Genomic DNA, 22,846 nt, shown 5'->3' with positions numbered 1-22,846 from the left:
CTTTCTCCACAAGTGTTACTCTGTGTTCAGCCTCGTATGTAAACACATAGGCCCGGTCCCCTCTTTGGATCCTCACTTTTCTTGTGAGGGCTCCCACGTGCATGCAAATAAAGTTCATGTGCTTTTCTCCAGTTAAATCTGTCTCATGTCAGTCAGCCAGAAACTCTAAGATGGTAAAGGAAGAAGTGTATTTCCCCTCTGGTACATTCAGAGAAGTGCCTTCTTCCTCCACCTCCTTAAATTACTGTTACGGACCTTGTTTCAACTAGGCTTGTGCAGCTTAGAAAATGCAAGTCAAATTGAATGGATGCAGAAAACTCTGCCATAAATGAGCAAAGACTCAAGAAACTGGTGTGCCATGGTGTGAATCCTTAGAAAATATCTGAAAATTAGAAGAGATGGTGGAGCCTGGATTTGTCCCAGCTCCTGGAGGTAACAGACAAGGTTCACACAGGACAACAGAGGCAACTGGAGGTGTTTCAAGCAGAAAGACAGGAGCACAGAGCACCCTAGGTGGGCACTGCCCGTGGCTGCCTCACTTCTCATGCCCCAGGGCTCCTCTGGCACATCTTCAAGGTAATGTCGTTTCCCATTCTTGGGAGAGGAGTCCTGATTTTCCTGATTCTTTCTCTCCAGCTTGGTTTTAGTGCCAGTCAAGGACAATCCCCCTGAAAAAACTGTCACTTCCACTCAGATGTTTCTCAAAAGAGTGCCAACTTGGCGGCGGCTTCTCCCTCTCCGCTTTCCACCCCTGCTTGTGAATTCTGATCAGGAAGGAATCCTAGTAGAAACATGCCCTGCCTTCCCTCCCCACCTGAATTTGGACTGAAATCCGGGAAAGAGAATAAAACAAAGGACAAGATGAGACCCACCACGAGCGCAACCGCACTTCCGTGTTTTCAAGTCACAGATGAAAAAACAAAAACAAAAACAAAAACAAAAACAAAAACCGCTCTGACAAGAGATTCCTGCAGCCTTGAAAGGACTCACTGGACTCCCTCCTGCTGCTCTCCAACAGCTTCCCAAGGTAATGCTTCTCTTGTCAGAGTCAACAACAGAGGTTGTGGGAACCAACTTCCTGGTCCTCAGCTGCTTCTCCACTTCTTACTGTCTGTCTTGTGTTCACTCGGCTGCTTTTAGGGCCACAAGAGCTTAAATCGCCCACATTTTCTACGTGTAGACCATAAAACTGAGTGACACAAAATTGAATAAGGAAAGAAAGTAAAAACCGAATTATAAGATGAAAGTTCAAGGTTGTCTGTGGATTCAATATATTCCTTTAAATATGAAAACTTGTTGTCAAAATTAATGAGATATTTATGTAAGCACTGTCTCTTAAGGTTACATTCAATTGTGGGTGGATGGTGTTCACAGCAATCACCAAGGCCCTCAGGCTGCCTCCTTTTCCCCCAACGTGGCTAACAGGTTTTTGGTGGTGCATTGAATTGAATTTCCCACAAACTTGGTGAATTAAAACAACCGGTGAATTAGAAACAACCCCAAACCTTACGTCCAAGTCCTAATCCATGGTATCTGTGAATGTGACTCTGTCTGGAGAAGGGGTCTTTGCAGACGTAATTGATTAAGTTATGGACCTCAAGATGAGATCATCCTGGATTTAGGGTTGGCCCTGAAGTCGATGACCTGTCCTTGTAAGAGACAGGAGTGGGGAAGACACAGAGAGACACAGGGAGAAGAACATGTGAAGATGGAGGCAGAGACTGAAATCACGTGCCTACAAGCCAAGAAATGCCAAGGAGTACTGGCAGCCTCTAGACACAAGGAAAGAGACATGGAATCCATTCTCCTTCAGAACCTCCAGAAGAACCAGCCCTGCCCACACCTTAATTTTGGACTTCTGGCCTCCTGAACTATGAGAGAACAAATTTCTGTTGTTTAAGTCACCCAATCTGCAATAATTTGTTACGGCAGCCCTAAGAAACTCATACACTCTACCCTCGGTAATTCTTCGTATTTCTCACTGTTACAGCTTATTTACTACACCCCGAACTGCTGCTACAGTTTCATTATAACAGGGATTGGCTTTTTTTTTTTTTCTGTAAAGGGTGAAACAGTAGATGTTTTAGGTTTTATGTGCCATGTAGTCTCTGTCACAGCTACTCAGCTCTGCCGTTGCAGGGCAAGGGTAGCTGTAGACAATATGTAAAATCTGGACAGGATTGTGTTCTAATAAAACTTTATTTGCAAAAGCAGATGGTGGGCCAGATTTGATCCATTCCATAGTTTGCTGACCCCTGAGTTATGATGTTCTCACCTGAGCCCCTGGTTCCCCATCTCGTGGCCATCCTCCTAGAGTCCCCTCTATACCATTTCTCCCGGAAGCACTAGGAGGTCTTCATGCAAAAAGACTTCACATGGCTTGTTTCGATTCCTCAAGTTCTTTGAGGGAGACTTGCTTTAAGTTCCTACTTTCACCATAGGTTATTTAAAATAATCATCTGGCCCAATTTATTTCCCATTTTTGCAGTTTAAAAAAATTCCCATCATGAAATATCATTTTCCCCTTTTTCTTACATCCCACAGACCCATTTTCATAGAGGATTTGTGGAACTAACGATGGTGGCATTCGTGACTGTCACCGGCTTGTGTTGTGCTGTCAGCTGCTGGAGACTGTGCTTCGAGGTGTGTGGGTGGCTTCAAACACTCGGGGGAGAGCAGCGTTACCGCTCCACACTGCTGAGGGAAGGAAATCACAAGAAAAGAAAGAGGAGGCTGTCAACTGTAGGTAACTTTTATTTTAAGATCAAGCACAAGAGGAGCGGAGGAGGCTGAAGAGAGAGAGAGAGAGAGACTGATTCTTCCAAAACAATAAACGATTATTTGGAAGCAGGGAATACAAGCTGAGGGGGAAGGAGGCAAAATAAACAAAAGAGAACTTTGTACCAGTAAATCAAAATCAATTACTCAGTCTATATAGGACAGTGGAGCTTTCCGATACAAGTGTCAAGGTGAGAGAGGAGGATTTACTTGGATTCAGAAATAGTTCAGGTTGAAAATGGAAAGGAAACCAGAAAACTTCATGAAAAACCTGAGACAAAGAGGCTCCAATCTAGACCATTCGTCCCTCCTTCTACTGTCTAGTTTAGTCCCTAGTTAGTTTCCTCTGGCTACTGTAACAACTTCCCACAAACTTGGTGAATTAAAACAGCCGAAACTTATTCTCCCCCAGTTCTGAAGGCCAGAAGTCTGAAATTTCAGCCCCACGGGGCTGAAATCGAGGTGTCAGCAGGGCTGTGCTCTCTTAGGAGGCTCTAGGGGACAACTGCACCCTGCCTCTCTCAGGTCCGGTGGCTGCCCGTGTTCCTGGCTCGTGGTCACGTCACTGCAGCCTCTGCCTCTGTGGTCACACTGCCTCCTCCTCTTCTATCTGCCTTCCCCTCTTCTCTCTGGGTCCCATCTGCCTCCCTCTTACAAGGATCTGTGAGATGACCTTTAGGGTCCATACAGATAATCCAGGATAATCTCCCCATCTCAAAATCCTTAATCATATCTGCTGAGAGCCTTTATGGCCTGATGTAAGGCCACAGGTCATATAAGGTAACATCCACAGGATGTGGATATCTTTAGGGGCCCATGTTTTAGCACTCCACAGCCCCCAGACTTTATCAACAACAAGAAAGAAAGAAAGGGAAGAAAGAGAAAACAAAAAAAGGCACAGTTTGTAGACTCGGCTTCCTCAGAGGGCAGTTTAGCCAGCCCTTGTGCAGGATGAAGGGGTGGGGAGCGGAAGACTGGGTCCATTTGTTCAATATTTCTTTCAGTCACATTTAATATTTCAGCCCCTCCTCGCAGACCGGCTCCCCAGACAGCCACATGGCTAGACTTTTCTTTAATCAGGCTCTGAAATAGAGAGTGATTATGAAAAGGACCTTGTGGGGAGGGCATGGCCCCATGGTAGAGTGTGTGCTTAGCATGCATGAGGTCCTGGGTTCAATCCTCAGCACCTCCATTTAAAAAAATAATAAACCTAATTACTTCCTCCAAAATAAAAAAGAAAAGAAAAGAAAAGGACCTTAATAATGCAAAGGCTGGGTGGTATTTTCTACAATGAAAATTTTTCTGAGGAAAAAAATTTCTAAATATGAACACGAGAGAATCTGGACCCTTGGGATGGGGCCCATTGTACCGATACATACCCACCCACTTCCTCTTGATTTAAACATACTTAGAAAATCGCACAAAACCAGGAAGCAGTTTAAACTGCTCCTGGGACATTTCCACCTGAATATCCTGCCATATGCACCTCAAACTCATTACATTCGAGACGGAACACAATACCTCCCACCACTGGCATGTTCTTCCTCATCCGTTGTTATAGTTTGAGAGCAGCTGTGTTACCCTGAGATGGATGAGCTTCGGAACTGGAAACCCCATGAACTGTACGCAATTGTTTGGACACATGTGCATCTGTGTGTTTTTCAGGAAAGTGTTCCATAGTCTTCCTCAGCTTCTCCACGGAATCTTTGATCTCGAAAGGGAAATGAAAGTCTGCCCTGCTGAGGCCCTCAGTCGGGTCTACATAAACATTTGCTGAGTACTCTTAGGCATTCTCAGTAGAGAATACCCACTGCTTTGGTTTTGTATGTAGTTGTCATAATTGAGTTGTCATAAATTTGCAGGATAGCCGGTTGGGGCTTATGGTTCAGTGAGTCACTGTCAAACCAATTCTGCCACTAGTCCCCTCCCCCAAGTAGGGCCACACATCCCGGATCAAGTGTCTCTGAAGAACAGGAAGCAAGAGATCATAGTGAAACCTTTTTCTGGGTCTAAGGATTATTTTGATATGCCAATCTACACCTACTAGACCTACTAGACCTACTAGACCTGCACATTCTTGGAATGCTTGCCTTCATCTTCCCCAACTTTGCCCAGTTCATCCTTCTGATCTCAACTTAAGTATTCTTTCCCCCAGGGAAGACTTCCCCAATCCACACCCCTGGGAAAAGATCATAGACTCAAATTGTTAACTGTGGGTCTTGTTGCTTACTGAGTAGCTTAATGCAGGAAAGGGAATTGATTACCACTGGAACCTGGAGGCTGTCACTTCCGTCTCACTCTTAGATTAACCCAAGGTTGCCCTCCAGCCCCAACCTTTCCCAGAATTGCTTTGGCTTCCACAGGGAAGGCTGGGCTGGGGCTTAGCAGCAAACAAGCTTCAACAGACTCTTACATTTTGGAAGAGATTTAAATGAACATTTTGAAAACAAGGAGAGACACAGTGCTCCCTTGGTAAACCAAGAAAGACTAAGGAGACTGGTCATGGAAAACAGTCATGATGAAAGTTCAAGGGAATAAAACATTAAGATTTCTTTCACTGAATTTCTTCATTTTTAGAAAATATAACAATGTTCTAGTTTTCCCTTCAGAATATGTACTTTCTTATATCTGCCCATATTTTTTGTTTATGGAATTATCACAATTACAGTTAAATTATATTTGTATGATTTTACTTTTAAGGATCCTCTTTTGAACTTGCCCATAAACTCTGCAAGGGAAGAGGCTGTCTGTCTTGCTCATTGCTTAGCAATGCCAGGCATGCAGTAGATACCAACAAAATTTTGACACATGAATGGATTGATTGATTAGTTAATATAGAATTGTGACTTTGTCTCTTTCCCAGTGAGAACAGTTTTTTGACCATAGTAATTAATTGTCATGCTGGATATGATTCTTGAAATGGGGTTGTTCCACGTGTCTCCTTAAAGCAGGGTCTCCCACCCTCAGCAAAACCAACATTCGGGGCAGGAGAATTCTTTGTTGTGGGGGCTGCCCTGTGCATGGTAGGATGTTCAGCAGCATCCCTGGCCTCTACCTACAGGATGTCAGTAGCATCACCCTCCCTAAGTTGTGACAACCAAAAGTGTCTCCAGACATTGTCAAATGTCCCCTGGGGGCTAAAACTGCCCCTCCCAACCACCATCCCAGATGAACACCACTGCTTAAAGAAAGAAGAAAATCATAAGAACTATTTCTGAATCATAAGAAGTATTTCTGAATCTGGCAGGATGAAGAAGAAGAAAAAAAAGCCATGGCTGAATGCCTTAAAATCTGTGCATCTGAGATAATCTCAGGCATATCTCCCCCCCATTTACTGTAATAAATCTGTAATCCAAAAAAATCCCTGGTTCTTAATACTTTAGTGTTTTTTTTTCATTACTTTACCTCAGTTTCTTACTGAAATTACCCTTTGAAAAATTCCAACTTTATCTCAAACTAAGAAGAAGAGGAATTTTATTTATTTATTTGTAATTCAGCAGGACAGTTACCTGAGGCTGAGACAGAAGGGAACCTAGAAAAGATCACAGAATTGGGTCTGCTGGGATGTGGCCCCCAACACACCTGAACCACTCCACACAGTGTGTTCAGCAAGACCTCTGACAGCTCACTCCAGACAAGCAGCGAACCACATGGAAAGGTGGCTGGAGCTATGGGAGTCAAGTTCTGCAGAGGGTAGGTGCCAGGAATTGCTTCATGATCTGACTCAGTTTTGTGTTTTCTCAGTTCCGGGTCTTTCTAAATAAAACATGAGAAACAGGGAGTTTAGAAGGAATAATGGTTTCTGATGAAGTGGGAAGACATATTTTTGCTTTAAAAATTAATTGCAGCTACTTCTGCATCCTGGGGGAGCTGCAGAACTCATCTCTGTAGGAAACTTGGTCATTTACTGAGAAATATTCAAGGAATGAAGCTGCAAACTGAACACAAACTAAAACTCAAATATACAAAGACCATGTGACTTTTAATTTTCTGTCATAGACCAAATCTTCATGTGCTCCCAACCCACTGAGTAACAGCCAATGTAGGGGTGGGGAGACCACATGAACTTTTCCAATTAAGAGCACACTGGACTGAAAATATTCTTTGAGGACTAAACATTTATCAATTAAAGCTTAATTCCCTATCAAAGATGGATTGCTCCTTCCTCTCCCTTTCCCCAACATGGCTCTATGTGTAGAGGAAGGCTCACATCTTGGCACTGGGGAGACGGAGCTCTGGCTGGAGTGGTGCCTGTCTTTGTATTGTCTCTACTGCTGGCCACCTGGTCCTGTCCTTGGGTGTGTACCCAAGGCTGGCTGGTACCCATTAAGGTGGGATGAGTCTGGGTCCTGCCGAGCACCCTACAGGTGATGGTTGCTAACATCTGCAGCTGAGGAACACAGCTTTGTCTATTCTCTTAGCTTGGTAAGGTCACCCTTGGCACTCAGCTCCATCTCATCCCTTTGCTGGTGGCTGTGCAGCCCAGCCACTGGAAGTCCAGCCACTAATCTCAGTCCACCCCACCTTGAGTTCCCAGCCTCAGGGTTTCTTTGCCTCAACCCCACCTTGTGACATCTGTGGCAATTTCCCCAGCCTGAATGTCATCTACTTTCAGCAGCCCCCCAAGGGCATTTGGGAACATCTAGATTGCTCACAAACCATATATAGACTCCAAGGAGTCAAGCTCTCTACCTCAAATGTCTCTGCACATCTCCCTGTCCTGCAAAACCCTTGTGTACCCCATTCTATCCACCCCCAGGGCACTGAAGCCCGCCCCACATGGTAGTCTTCCTCAAGGGTTCCAGCTAAGAAAAGGACAAAAGCCCCTTTGCTGTCTGCTCTCTTTTTCTGACTGGATGACCTTGCACCTCCAGAACTTCAGCCTGGAGAGGACACAAGTGTCTCATAGCTTCCTTTCACCACCTGTTCCACAATGTTATCTGCTTCCTTTTTCCCATAATCCCTCAGGGTCAGAAGGTGGGCCTTCCACGCCGTCACCTTCTAATCCTCCGACCCCTTTGTAGCAGATACTTTTCTCAGTTCTCTCTCCCTGAATAATACTTTTCTTTCAGTTGCTGGTCTCTGCTCTTGATATGTTAATGACGGCTTATGGAATTTAGAAATCATTTCCTCTCTTGACAAAGACTGGCTTTTAAGACTATTATTTCCTTTCTGACAGCTCTGAAAGTCAAAAACTGGATATCAATTTCCCCTTCCTCTTTGCCTTCTTACTGCTACAGTCCTCATTCTGCCCAAGGCAAGCAGACAGCTCCGGCAGAGGAGAGGAGAAGCCATGTATAAAAATCAGAAAAAAGTGGACGTTATTATATTAATAAGAAAAAAAATAAATTCTCATTTCCATTTTGAAATAGAGCAGGACCCTGTGGGGTCCTCTCTGGTACAAATCCTTTCTGTGTGTCCCCTGTTCTTTTTTTGTAGAAAATGGGCTTCATTCAGCCTCCTTGACCTTCCCTGAGTTCCAAGGGGCAGATTCAAACAGCTGCACTTCAAGGGAGGGAGGGAATGAAGAGACAAGGGAGAAGCAGTTAAGAAACAATAGCCCAGCCTTGGGGCAGGGTCCTCTTCGCCTCAAGGAACATACATAACAATATCTTTGACTTCCTCTGCAGGAACTAAGGCCCCCATCCAGGTGGAGGATGGCGACTTTAGTACCACCTTGTTACCTCACCACCAACCAATCAGAAGAAAGTCATGCACTGCAGCCCTTACCCCAAATTTTGCCCATTGAAGAGTTTGGTTTTTTTGAGCATGAGCCACTCGTTCTCCTTGCTCACCATCTAATAAATCTTTCTCTGCTCCAAACTCCAACGGTTCGGTTTGTTCGGCCTTACTGTGTGTTGCGCACACGAACTTTTGTTCAGGAACAATTTCACAATTTAATGGGCCTTTTACGTGTGAAAGACAAGGTCCGGGGTGAGTACTGTGCTGCGGGGAGGTTGACGTAGGGTTCAGCAGGATAAAGTTAACGTGCTTGTCACTAGGGTAAGATTTTTCTAATGAAAAACAACTTCTGGCCTCATCTGGAGAGAGAGAAAACTGAGACAGGAGGGAAGGGGGCAGGGCACAACCACTGAAGGAATGACACAGCAACTGAGGACAGGACAAACCGGTTAGAACCAAGCTGGCAGAAGATGTGACTTCCAGTAGACCCTGAGCCTCATGGCACACCCACAGGCTCCTAGGTTGACTATAAGAGGTCAAAAAGTGGGCGGGGGGGCCGATTCCTGGAAATCTCTGCCTGTTGCCCCGAAGAAGTTGGAATAATCCTCCTACTAGCACATGGAATTACCGAGCCCATAAAAACTAACAACTCCACACCCTGAGGTCGTTCTCTCTCTTGCCTTCTGAGATGGCCTGCACTCTGTCTATGAAGCATGTAATCTGCTTTTACTTTAAACTAAACATCTGCTACACTGCTGTCTCTCTCTCTCCCTTTCGTTTTTTGAGATGGCCTGCATCCTGCTTATGGAGTGTGCATCTCCTAAGCTGTCCTCCCTCTGAGTGAGACGGACCCCACTCAGTCTGTGGGGTGTGTATCTCTTTAAATAAACTTGCTTTCACTTTATTATGCTTTGCTCTTGAATCCTTTCCTGTGCAAGACAAGAATCTATTCTCTGGCAACAAAACTTAAAACGTGTGTAAGAGAGGAAATGAAAGGGGACTAGAGAGGACAATCCTCAATAAGTTGGCAGGAGAGCCCGCCTGGGGGCGAGAGATGGCTGCCCGCCGGCACTCCCCATGGGAGAGGAGGTTGAAAACTGCAGGAATAGTGGTGTCTGAGTCTGACTTCCCCTCCTTTCACTGCCCATTGTCACTCTTGTGATAGCACGACCTTAGAGAAGGAAGATGGAGCTAGGAGCCTGTTTGGGGAAGAAGCAGACTAGAACGGAATGGAGATTTGGTAATAAAGGGACCAGAAGCAGCTCAGGAGAATCTGGGAGTCTGGGGTGCTAGCTGACAGGCTACAGCCAGGACAAGTGTCTTCCTGCCTACCATAGTCTGGGTACTTCCAGGTCTACATGAAGGGCTTGAGTTTTTTGACGTTAAATGTGAGTGTGGTAGATTAAAAATGGCCACCAACTCCCTGTCGCTCAAGAAGTGGTGTTTATCTCCCACAATCTGTAACTTGGTCTGGGCCCATGACTGCTTTAACCAAGAGAATGTGGTGGTGGTGTGATGCTGTGCCCATTCCGGATCTAAGTCTTGAAAAGTCTGGTAGATTATGCTTCTCATGTGTTGTGTCACCACGTAGCTATTCTCCTATGTTGTTTTTACCCCAATAGGACACCTCTTGTCTGACAAAAGACAGATTAACAAGAGAAAACCAGAAGTTTATTAACATGTGTGTCATATGTATCCATGGGAGCACTCAGAGGTGATAACTCAAAGAAGTGATTAGAACTCAGACTTATATGGCATCCATAGCAAATTTTGTAGGAGGTGACAAGACAAAGGAAAAGGACTTTGAGTCTCTAGAAGGACAAATTGTGGGAAGCTCAATTATATGGTAGATAAGAGCTAGTTTAAGCAGGGTTTGCTGCGTGGATTCCTCTGGTGCAGTCTGTGGGCTGATAAGGATCTAATGATGTCTCCACTGATTAACTTCAATTCTTTCTGATAGTATTGTATCCTGCTTTTAGGCAAATAGGGGGAGGGAAGAGGGCTTTCCTTGCATCTGCTTCTTCTCAATTGCATTCAACTCAAAATAATCATTATATCAGCACCATATTGTAGGACAGCATATTCTGCTACACTTCATCATGTTAGGAAGACCATACAGAGAAACTGCATGAAAGATCACATAGACAGCAAGAGGCTGTGAGATGGCATGGAGAAAGGGAGAGAGACATAGCCAAGCTCAAGCTTCCAGCCATCCTTGCCAATGTGTCAGATGTGTGAGTGAGTCATTGAAAGGTGCAGCCCTGGCCATTATCTGATTGCACCTCTGTGAGAGACCTCAAGAGAGATCAAAAGAAGAACCTCTTAGCTGAGCCCAGTAAACCCACAGAAGCATGAGATAGTGGTTGCTTTAAGTCACGGAGCTTTGAGTGGTTCTGTTACACACAGCGATCAGTAAGTGGAACAGTAGGATAGGACTGAATTATTTTTCTTGCATCATGGTGGCAGGGAAAAAGAGCATGAAGTTTGGGCACAACTCATACCTGCCTCCATCCAGAAGTGATAGGCGAAATTTCCACCCATATTTCATTAGCCAAAGCAAGTCACACAGCCATCCATGCGTAACTGCAAAGAAGTTATCTCCAGGAAGGGAAAGGGCGTGAGTGATGTTGACCACCCCACCTCTCGCAGCAAGGGAGGCTAGGGAAGCAGAGCAGGTTTGTAATAGTTTGCTGTGCTCACACATTACGGTCCTGCACACAGTCAGGATTCTGTTGTCACAGGTGAGGGCAGGAATAGGCACTAAGTTTGCCCTAAGTGGAGGGTGGGTGGGTAACAGAGAGATTGCAACGGCTGCCACCCGAACCCTCAGCCCCCACTGACATTGGTCTCACCCACTAGCTGTCTTAGTGCTCTCACTTTCAATCTATGTATTTGGAACTTGAGTTTGGGAGGAGTCTGGATGGGGAAAAACAGAGGAGACAGAGGAGAAGAGAAAAGAGGCAGAAGAGAAGGAGGGAGGGAAAACGTAGTGCCTATGTACTTAGGCGTGAAATAAAAGAACTTGAATGCTCCTGATTCTGACTCCAGCGCTTTCAGGACCACTTAGGGGAAAAAAAAATTAATGTCTGCACAAAAATTTCAAGCAGGAACATAAAGGGAAAGAACATTTCAAAGAGGTGGGAAATGTGTGGCAGTATGGGTGGTCCAAATGAAAGAAGAAAAACAAAGTTCTTGTCAAGTTGTGCTCTGGGAAATTCTTGGAGGAGTGAGAAGGAACATCCTGATCCCAGGCTCCTGCCGAGTGCCCCTCTCTCCATCCAGGACTCTAACCTAGGTCATCACTTTGTTTTTTCCTCCCCTTTCTCCTAAAGTTCCCAACTCAGCCCACAGCTACTTCACTGTTGGTCAGAATTAAATCCAAAATAGCAACTCCCTTTCTCATTTCTATATTAGTTGGAAGATGAAAATCTAAGAAAATGTTTAACCATTTTCAAAAGGCTTCTTAAATATTGTCCTCAAAAGAATTTTATCACCTTTATTTTACTTGCCAGAAAACCAAGGCTAATAGTGGTTAATTTATCAAAGGTCACACAATATATCTGAAGTGAAATCTGTTCACCTACAGTCCATTAAGTTAACTACCATGATGCTCTGACTTTCAAGGATTTATTTGATGTCTTGTTCTTAATTGAACCTGGGATCTAGAAATTTTCTGCATAGCTTGGCCAGCATTTGCTGTCTGATTCTGGAATACAACTTCTATTTCCTACTTCTTATAGAACTGTCTTTAGTATCCTCCCACAACTGTATCATTTTTGCTTTCTCTCTGCTTTTATCCTTATCCAAATGTTCTCCACGGTACTCCCCGCAACAGTTACAGGCTTCCACATATGTCCGTATCTTCTTGACATATTGCATTAATCTCTCTGCCCTCCACCCTAGCCTGTTTCCTTTGACAAGTTACACCCATTTGTGGCCAGGTCTGCTTATAATGATTCTACATGCTCAACTTTACAATAACTATTTGGTATAGTTCCCTCCCTATATTGAAGCCTCAAGTTCACCTAGTTTTTGCCTCTGCTCTGCTGTCTCTCCCACTCCATGCTCCTTCAAATAAATCAGATTACTCACCAAGTTTGCCCTGGCCTTGAGTAAAACCTTGATGGAATTTATCCTCACTTTGCCCTGATTGTCAGCTCCATTGCTCTTATATTTCCTGGTCCCTTTGGGCCCAGGAACTAGTTCTGTTTTCCTCCTAGCCATGTTTGTTAGCGGCTTGGTGCTGCTCTCCTAATTTTGTCTACGACTATACTAATTAATGCTTTACTGAAGTATCTGATAATGAGAACTACCATCAATTATGCATCTAACATGTGTCAGGCTCTGCGCTAAGTACTTTACATGTATTATTGCATTTACTCCTGTAGGGGAGGAAAAATAATTTTCTCTCTACTCTTCTAAGTTCTCCCCTGGGAACCTTGTAACAAAAGACAGATTAACAAAAGAGAAATAAATAGAAGTTTATTAACATGTATACCTTGCCTATACATGGGAGATACCCAGGAAAAAGTGAATAACTTTCAGAGGTGGTTTAGAATTCAGGCTTAAATATCATCTTCAGCTAAAGACTAGAGAGAAGGGTATGGGAGAGGCCAGTTATAAGGAGGTGATCAGGAAAAGTAAACAAAAGTAAGGGTTGTTACAGAGATTTAAATTGGTGCCTTCTCCATTGATAAGTTTCTTGCTATTTAGTTATCTTTCTCTTCTGGTGATGAGAGGGAGACGACCTTGCAAATGGGGATTCCCTTATAATTGTAAATTTCCCTTACAAAAGGGTAACTTCTGTGTTTTCAGTTCTTCTCTTGTGTCTGTTGTTTTGAAAATAATCCTTATGCCTAAGAGACATATTTTGGGGTGGCATATTCTGCCACCCTTCACTTCTCATGAGAAACCTACAATGTATTGTCATTTCCTTTGTTTTCCAGGGAGAAGGAACAGAAGCAGTATCAGTGCTATGAAACATTCTTTACATTGAAATTAAAGCTCTTATCTGGATACCTGGCACTGTGCTGGTTCCTTGCCTTTACTATTTCGTTTGGTCTTCACTATAATCCTGCAAACTAGGCGTTTTCATCTCTACGTTTTAGGGGAGGAAACTGAAGCTTAGGGAGGTTAGGTGGCTTTCTCAGCAGGACTAGATTTACAGTCAAATCTCTTCTGCCACACTGGCCTGCTTGCCGCACCCACATCAGCACTTTTGTCCCAGCTGTTCCCTCTGCCTGAACACTCTTCCCCCATAACCACATGACACCCTTCCTTATCTCCTCCATGTATTTCACACACTTAAATGTCACCTTCTCAGTGAGACCTTCCCTAACACTCCTCTGGAAACTTCACCCCCACTTGCTGTTGTCCCTCACCCATTCCTCACTTTATTTTTCTCCAAGCACTTAAATTCTCTGACATACCATATTTGCATTATTAAAATGCAAGTTCCAAGATGGTAGGACTTTTTGTCAGCTTTGTTCACTACATGCACACTCTCCATCCATATATGTTGAGTGAATGGATGGATGAATAAATTTCTGAGCAACTCCAAAGCCCATTCTCTTTTCACCACAGTGTACTCAGATTCTTGGTGTCCATCTTATCTTCTTTTTGCCTCTGGATTACTTTATAATGCTAAAGAATTTTTTTAAAGTAAATCCCTAAATTCAGTGTAATTTAGGAAAAGCAAAACTAAGCCATTCTATCCCGAGCCTAGAAATGGTGCTAGCAGCAGCCCTTGCCTTTATCCAAGAGCATTTATTATGTGTCTTCTTGTGTGTGATGCTCTGCTATATACTAGGCAGAAAAAATTAAACTGAAATGTTTATATCTGGCTCTCTCTCTCCCTTCAATTGGCTGCTTGGTGGGAGAGCCAGCCCTGGTCCAGGGAACAAATGGAGGACATGCTGTACATACAATATGGACCTGAATCACAGGTAATTGGCAACCAGTATTTGCAGAGCAGTCAGAGAGAAAAGCCCAGGGAGTTTCATTAGTAGGATGGTGTTTGCAGAAACCATCCAAAGAGAACTTTTCTATCCAAAATCTTTTCTCAAGGGGATACTGCCAAGAAACAGTTTATCTTATCCACAGTCAGCTTCCTCTAAAAATTTACGATTGGTTCCTAGACCCAAACATTTGACTGATGAAGCTACAATAACCACAAAGCTGGAAGAACTTTTGTCATCCCCTGTTCTTGGGAAGAACCCATTTTTTATGATGCCATGCAGATTTTGAGCCTGATTCTAACTCTATTTTAAAAAACTCATTTCCTAATGACATGTAATACCTATAAGCTGCTGGTGATTGAGACAAGAGTTATCATTTAGCATTGTTTAAGCACCCTAAGGAGGCTTAAATTAGAGATTTTTAACTTCAGCCACTCTGTTTATTACTTTTCTCTTCCATGCATATACTGCAAGTCTATGTATAACAAGACTGTGTTATACAAACATTAAAAATGTAAAGAACAGTAATCAAAACAGTGGTACTGGTACAAAAACAGACACATAGATCAATGGAACAGAACAGACAGCCCAAAAATAAATCCATGCACCTATGGCCAATTAATTTGTGACAAAGGAGGCAAGAATATATAATGGAGAAAAGACAGTCTCTTCAGTAAGTGGTGCTGGGAAAACTGGACAGCCACATGTAAAACAGAGATTAGGACATTACCACACACCATATATAAAAATAAACTCAAATGGATTAAAGACCTAAATATAAGACCTGAAGACATAAAACATCTAGAAAATAACACAGGCAGAATACTCTTTGACAGAAACCATAGCAATATTTTTTTTGGATTTGTCTCCTAGGGCAAAAGAAATAAAATAAAAAATAGCCAGTGGGACCTAATTAAACTTAAAAGCTTTTGCACTAAAAAGGAAACCACTGACAAAATGAAAAGACAACCTACAGAATGGGAGAAAACACTTGCAAATAATATGACTGATAAGAGGTTAATATTCAAAACATACAAACAGCTCATACAACTCAATATCAAAAAAACCCCAAACAACCCAATCAAAAAATGGGCAGAAGACTTGATAAATATTTTTTGAAAGAAGACATACAGATGGCTAACAGACACATGTAAAGATATTCAACATCACTAATTATTAGAGAAATGCAAATCAAAACAACAATGAAATATCACCTCACACCTGTCAGGATGGCTATCATCAAAAAGTCTACAAATAACAAATGTTGGTGAGGATGTGGAGAAAAGGGAATCCTTGTACGTGGTGGGAGTGTAAATTGGTACAGCCACTATGGAAAACAGTATGGAGGTTCCTCAAAACACTAAAAATAGATTTACTACATGATCCAGCAATTCCTCTCCTGGGCATATATCTGGAAAAAATGAAAATACTAATTCAAAAAGATACATGCACCCCAATGTTCATAGCAGCACTATTTACAATAGGTAAGATATAGAAGCAACCCAAATGTCCATCAACAGATGAATGTCTATATACAATGGAATATTGCTCAGCCATAAAAAAGTATAAAATTCTGCCATTTGCAGCAACATAGATGGATCTTGAGAATATTATGCTTAGTAAAATAAGTCAGAGAAAAAATATTGTATAGTTCCGCTTCTGAATGGAATCTTAAAAATGCTACAAATGAGTGTGTATGCAAAGCAGAAACAGACTCACAGACATAGAAAACAACTTCATGGTTACCAAAGGGAAGCGGGGGGGAGGGGCAAATTAGGGTTTAGGATTAAGAGACACAAACTATTATTTATAAAATTGATAAGCAAGAAGGATACATCATATAACACAGGGAATTATAGCCATTATCTTTTAATAACCTTTAATGGAGTATAATCTGAAAAAAACATTTAAAAAATACTGAATCACTACGCTGTACACCTGAAACTAGTATAATATTGTAAGTCAATTATATTTCGATAAAAATATGTACACATATTAAAGTAACATGGACCCAGTCTGATTGGCAGTAGCAAATCCAGCTACCACCAACATAGCTAAAAAGCCTTTTAGCTTCACACTAGTGCCATGAGGCCAGTCATATGAAAAGTTAAATTATGCCAATTAACATCTTATATACATAATTCTAACACTAATTGTACTACGTTTTAAGCTTCTTTAGAGCACGAATAACATTTTCCTCATTTTTGTGTCCCACACAGCACCTGTTTTAATACTTGTTAAATATATCCTCCCTCCAATAGGCTTCATTAGGAAAGGGAATTTTCCCCCTATTTTAAACAGTGTACCCAGTATCTAACATGCATTTGGCACAAAATAACATTCAAAACATTTTTTTAAAGAAATTAAAAAAAAATTTTTTATGGGGTGCGGTAATTAGGTTCAATTATTTATTTATTTAATGGAGTCTACTGGGAATTGAACCCAAGCCCTCCTGCATGTTAGGCACTCTACCACCGAGCTATACCCTTCCCACCCACAAAGAAATTTTTTTAAAAAAGAAAAGAACATTGACTTGAATGAATCCTGACTCATGAAAATTAAACCCAACTCAACATTTGGGTTCTTCTGATTTAAAAGTAAAATAAATCATAAACAAAAAATTATAGATTCAAATATTTTATAAAAAGTTACTGACCTAAGGATAAACTTTTGAATCAGCTTTTGGAGGGGAGGGTATTTGGGGCAAGTCCTTTATGCACTCTGGCCTTTATTTTCCCTACTCCATCCGGATGAATCTTAGAAGAAAACAAGGATTAGGTTAGAAGATCATCTCTACAGTTCTTCCAGTTCCAAGTTCCTGTGATTAGGATTTGCATAACTCAAAAGGACGTAGGTGTATAAGCAGATGCTGTCTCATTAACTGGCAGGACCAAATGATTTTTTAAGAAAATAAACAAAGCCAGATCAATCCCATCTTCTGATATTCACACCCTGTATAGCCACCAACCATGTCTTACTAGAATTGGTCTGTATGCCATTAGCATGCAGCAGAAGTAATTGTCACTTCCTAGATTAGGTTACAAAAATAAAAGATGAGGAATTGAAGCCTTGTGTCAACAGCCATGTAAATGGATCTAGAAGTGGATCCTCCTCAAAGCCAGCAGCTTGACTGCAACTTCAAGAGCCGGAACAATTGGGCTAAGCTGCTCCTGATTTCCAGACCCTTAAAAACTAGGTGAGATAATGTATTTTTGTTGTTTTAAGTTGCTAAACTTTGGAGTAATTTGTTATGCAGCAATAGGTAATTAATACACTTTTTCATCCCAAATTCCTCCACCGTCCTGGGGCATATGACCATGTTAACTTCACCAGTCTTGGAAACTATGCAATTTGTTTGGCATCATATACTTCATAAGAAAAGATACAAGTTAGCGCCAGCACCAGCCTCCCAGTTTTAAAACTCAGCTACACTCAAGCCACAACTTGAAAAGAAAAAAAAAAAAAAAGCTACTTTATTGCATGTAGCTATGGTCTCACTATGATTTCCATCTCTTCCATTTCAAGATAAAAACCTTGCCTTTGCCAAAAATTCCCTTCTTTCACGGCTGCCCAATTGCAACATTACTCCCGGCCGTGCTGTCTTGTTTGGTCTGTCTATGAATCAATCAACTGCTTTTACAGCAACACTTTCAGAGTGCTTGTTTCTCTTTCAGTACTTCTCCAATTCATGCATTTGCTTTTTATTTCATGACAAAATGACCTTTAAGAACTTTGAAGACTGTTTTTATGTCTAAGAATTTTTAAAAATTAAAATGTGTGCAATTCAACTGCTTTGTGCATTCAAATTCCCATCTTAGGAGGTAATATATACAAAGGTCTTAGAATAGTTCCTGGCATATGTGTTCAATAAAACATTTATTTACATAGAAGTGCTTGTTGACACCCTATTATACAGATAAGGAAATGCTTAATGTGAGAAAGTGCTTCATACCTGAAACTAAATGCTGAAGAGATATCCACTTAGCCTCTATAGTGGATGTCAAGTTCAGAACAGCTCCTTTAGTTCTAATTAAGACCCCCCCCCCGACAGCAATGATTTCTCCATTACACGCCATAAGGAATCCTGAACAAAGTTGTTCTCTCTTAAATGCCTCCTGATACGCCAGAGAAAGGTCACTGTATAATGACAGAGCACAAACTGACAAAAACCTCTGTGAACAGGAATGGTTATTAACACATCACTCGGCTTTTGGGTAAATACATTTCTTAGATTTAAACTAGAAAATTTCTGTCCCATGTCTGTGGGAAACCAAGAATACATCTTACCTGATCTGCAAAGGCACAGGCCTCAAACAGTATCTTATGTCAAAGGTGCACATAGATTGGCAATGCAGTCTGGTTAATAATATAAATTCTGGTAAAACTAGAAACTACTAGACTTACACAAAGATGGCACCAGCAAGGGCATAGTGCTTCCTATTCCTCTGATGTGGAACTGTGAGGGCAATGGGGGAGGAGAGAGAAGGGAGACCAGGGGGATCACGACCCTGAGAAGAACCACAATATCCTTACCCTTCAGGAAAGAGGGAAAAGAGATGGATACAGAGCAAGACGTTCTGTGCTCAGAAACTCACTAAGGCATGAGATGCTGCAAAAGTTGGTTTTGCTCTTAACTCACTTATACTTATGGTTACCTTGATCTAGAATTTTTGAGAAAAGGAACGCATTCATTCAGAAGGAATTTATTCCTAGCTTCTATTTCTAGATTTTAACAGTTACAGCCAAAAGCTGATCAGTCTATAGCCATCATAATTTTTCTTGCACCAAAGTCATAATACCCTAAAAGTAATTGTGCAATTACTACTTATGGGTCAGAACTAATGCCAATTAAGGCTTTGGAAAATGATGTTTTCTTTTTCTTTCTTCTTTTCAATTTTTTTCCCTGATGAATTCATTTTGAAGAATCAAAATTTTTCTTTTTTTCCTGACTTTTTTGGGGTATAATTGGCAAATAAAAATTTTGTATATTTAAGATGTACAATGTGATGTTTTGACATACCTATACATGGTGAAATAATCATCACAATCAAGCAAATTAGCATAGGAAAATGACCTTTTCAAGTAAAATATATTCGAGTTGCAAACTATTTCCTCGTGATTTTACAAAAGAAATGAAGGCAAAGTGCAAAAAATTTAAATGACGGCATATTAGGACAAGAAAAAGCCATGACTTGGTGTTGTCTAGACACGCATTCACTGAACAGTAATAGTGTTATTTAATCTTATTTTGCCACCTATTTAGAGAAAGATATATCAATTTTCATGCCATAAATAAGTTGCTAAAGGTGATTACATTCCTATTTTTTTCCAGTGAAAAAGCAAATTAGAAATTTAGCATAAAACTTAGACTGGGCAGACCTTTGAGAGCGAAAGGTCTCTTACAATCTCATTATAATGAATCCCATATAATGAATTATAATGCCCCTTGCATATATTAGTCAGCTATGATCTTGAACTTAGGTGGCCACTTGTACCCCAAACACATGTAACTAATTTGACCCAATACCAGTTTTTTTTTTTTTTTTTTACGTAACAGCAACCCATAAACTTCGATTAAAACAGAAAGCATCATTAAGCTGGTCCTGGCTGGGCTCACACATTAGTGTGTGGCCAGCTGCTGGGCTGGCTAAGTGGCTTCCCTTCTGGGGGTGGGCTTGTCTAGAATGACCTCAGCTGGGAGAGTTCATCTCTGCTCTACATGGTCATGTGACCTTGAGCAAGGGACCTGACCTCTCTGATCCTCCCTGCTCAATCATTCTTATCAACATACAAATAAATTGTTATTTCTCTCACTCTCAGCCAAAAAGTCCACTTCCAACTCCAGCTGTCACAGTCTCTCTACTCATTTTTATAACAAAACTCTTTCAAAGGAGTTTATACTCACTGTCTTCAACTCCATTCTTCCTGTTCTTGCTAAAATCTACTCCACAAGGTTTTAGCTGACACCACTCTGCTCAAACTGCTCTTATCAAGGTCACCAGTCACCCCTACATTGCTCAGTTCAACGCTCCATCTCCGTCCTCATCTTACCTGACCCATCGGCAGCATCTGACACATATCATAACCTCCTTCTCCTGCTCCCAGACAACACGCCCACCTGGCTGTCCTCCTACCTCACTAGTTTCTCCTCCCAGGTCTCCTTTGCTGGCTCCTTCTCATCTTCTTGATCTCTTAATGTGAGAGTTCCTCCAGGCCCAGTCCTTGCATTTTCCTCTCCTCTCCTCTCCCCTCTTCTCCTCCCCACTTCCCAGCTGTTCTCTCTTCTTCCCCTCTCTATACTGACTCCCTTGATCCCAGCAGGTCTCCTAGTTTTAAGTATCATCAATATTCTGATAATTCCAAATTTATATCCCCATCCTGGATCTCTACCCCAAATCCAGACATTTATATCCAGCAGCCTATTAGATATCTCCACTTGGGTGTTATATTTTCCTATTGGGGCTGCAAGAAATGATCACAAACCTAGTGGCTTCAAACACCACAAATTTATTAAATTTATTACCTTACCTTTCTGGAGGAGGTCAGAAGCCCAAAATGCATCTCAGTGGTCTAAAGTCAAGGCGTCAGCAGGGCTGCATTTCTTCCTAGAGGCTCTAGGGAAGAATCCGCTACTTTGCCTTTTTCCAGCTTTTCGAGACTGCTTGCGTTCCTTTGTTTGTGGCCAGGACCATCTTCAAAGCTAACAATGGCCAGTCAAATCTTTCTCATGTTGCATCCCTCTGACTCCTCTGTCTCCTTCTTCCACATTTAGAGACTTGTGATGGCTTGTGATTACACTGAGTTCACCTGGATAATTCTATCTTAAGGTCAGCTAATTACCAACCTTAATTCCACCTACTACCTTAATTCCTCTTTGCCATGTAACTAAACATATTCACAGGTTCCAGGGATTAGGATCTGGATGCCCCCTTTGCGGGGGCGGCATTGTCCTACCTGCCACAGATGTCTTGTCATGTCAAACCTCGCATGTCAAAACTGAACTCCTGATCTCAGCAATCCTGCTCCTCTCTGAGTCTTTCCCAGCTTCCACCAATGCCAACCCTTCCTGTAAGCCAGGCCTGAAAGTTTGGAGTCATTTTTACTCTTCTTTTTCTATCCCCTATTCAATCTATTAGCAAATCCTAGGAATTCCACCTTCAAAATATTCTCAGAATCTGATGATTCTCACTGTTTCTAGTGCAACAACACTGGTTCAACTCCCTCTCATTACTCTCCAGGTTATTGTTAATAGTCTCCAGAACCCCCAGGTTATTATAATAGCCTCCTAACTCATCTGTCTGGTTTCCACCCTAGCCTACCAGCACCCCATCTACTACTGCTTGCCTACACACAGTCTATTCATAGCACAGCATCCATAGGATGTTTTTCCAACACAAGTCACATCATGTAGTTTCTCTGCTCAAAACCTTCCGAAGACTTCTCAACTCCATAAAAGTCAGTGCCTGCAAAGCCCTCGGGATCTGGCTTTTTTTCTAACCTCTTCTATTCCTCCCTCACATACTTGCATCACTCTACCCACGGGGGCCCCCCTGCTTTGTCTGCAACACTCCAAGCACCTCCCTGGGGCCCTTGCACTTGGCAGTTTACTCTTTGCGGCATGACCTTCTCCCAGGGGTTTACCTGAGTCTCTCTTCACCTCCCTCAATCTTTGCTCAAAAGTCACCATCTGAGTGAGGCTTTCACCGTCCATCGTCCTTTACTTTAAATTGCACGTGCACACAAACACACACAGAACACTCTTCTTCTTTAACGCTCTCCTTTTTTTTTTTTTTTGGTATCACTTACCACTTTCTAACTTATCATATAATTTATATAATTATAGTTTTTTTTCCCTCTCACCACTAGATGGTAAATTCCATGAAGGCAGGGATGCTTTGATGCATTCCTACTTCCTAAGCCAGTATCAGGGACATAGTAGACACTCAATAAATATTAATTGAATAAATGACTCTGCCTCAGTTTCTTTATCCGTTAAAATGGGAATGTTAGGAACAGGAACTACATCATAGGGTTACTGGGAGAATTAAATAAGTTAATATACGAAAAGTGCTTATCCCAGGGCCTGACACAAAGAAAGCACTAATTAGGTGTTTGCTCTTACAATCTCTCTACCATTTATACTGGTTCTTCTCCTGTTACTCAGTGAGTAACCAAATACCACCACTCAAGAGGTAATGAGTAATACACTGAGAACACATTGTGTCCTAGCAATGAGGATGAATGTAAATACTTGGTCTTTTATATAATTGGGCAGAGCCCTCAGCAAGGTGGGCTCTTGCGTTAATCCCTGCTGGCTCTCTAGGTGTGTGTATGGAGAGCAGGATGGGATTCTTCTTATTTTTCTTTTGGATGCACACATGGTAACATGGACAAAGGAATTAAACTTTAGAACCTGTTCAGAACTAACC

General features: G+C 41.9%; 1 protein-coding gene across 5 annotated transcripts in view; it reads right to left on the bottom strand.

The window, feature by feature from the left end:
- Positions 1 to 2,627: 2,627 nt before the first annotated feature.
- Positions 2,628 to 22,846, bottom strand: part of BBS10 (Bardet-Biedl syndrome 10) — a 101,982-nt gene continuing 81,763 nt past the window's right edge. For 3 of the 5 annotated variants that reach the window (XM_072973368.1, XM_072973371.1, XM_072973370.1), the window contains one exon: positions 6,236 to 6,534. The gene's annotated coding sequence lies outside the window, so the exon portion shown is untranslated. Of the gene's footprint in view, positions 2,695 to 6,235; positions 6,535 to 18,405; positions 18,555 to 22,846 lie in introns of those variants that run through there. The other 2 variants (XM_072973369.1, XM_072973372.1) reach the window with 2 other exon arrangements.

Source organism: Vicugna pacos, chromosome 12 (assembly GCF_048564905.1).
Source record: "Vicugna pacos chromosome 12, VicPac4, whole genome shotgun sequence".
NCBI lineage: Eukaryota > Metazoa > Chordata > Mammalia > Artiodactyla > Camelidae > Vicugna > Vicugna pacos.
The sequence above is the reverse complement of the archived record's forward strand: the minus strand, read 5'-3'. Positions and strand labels throughout refer to the sequence as shown.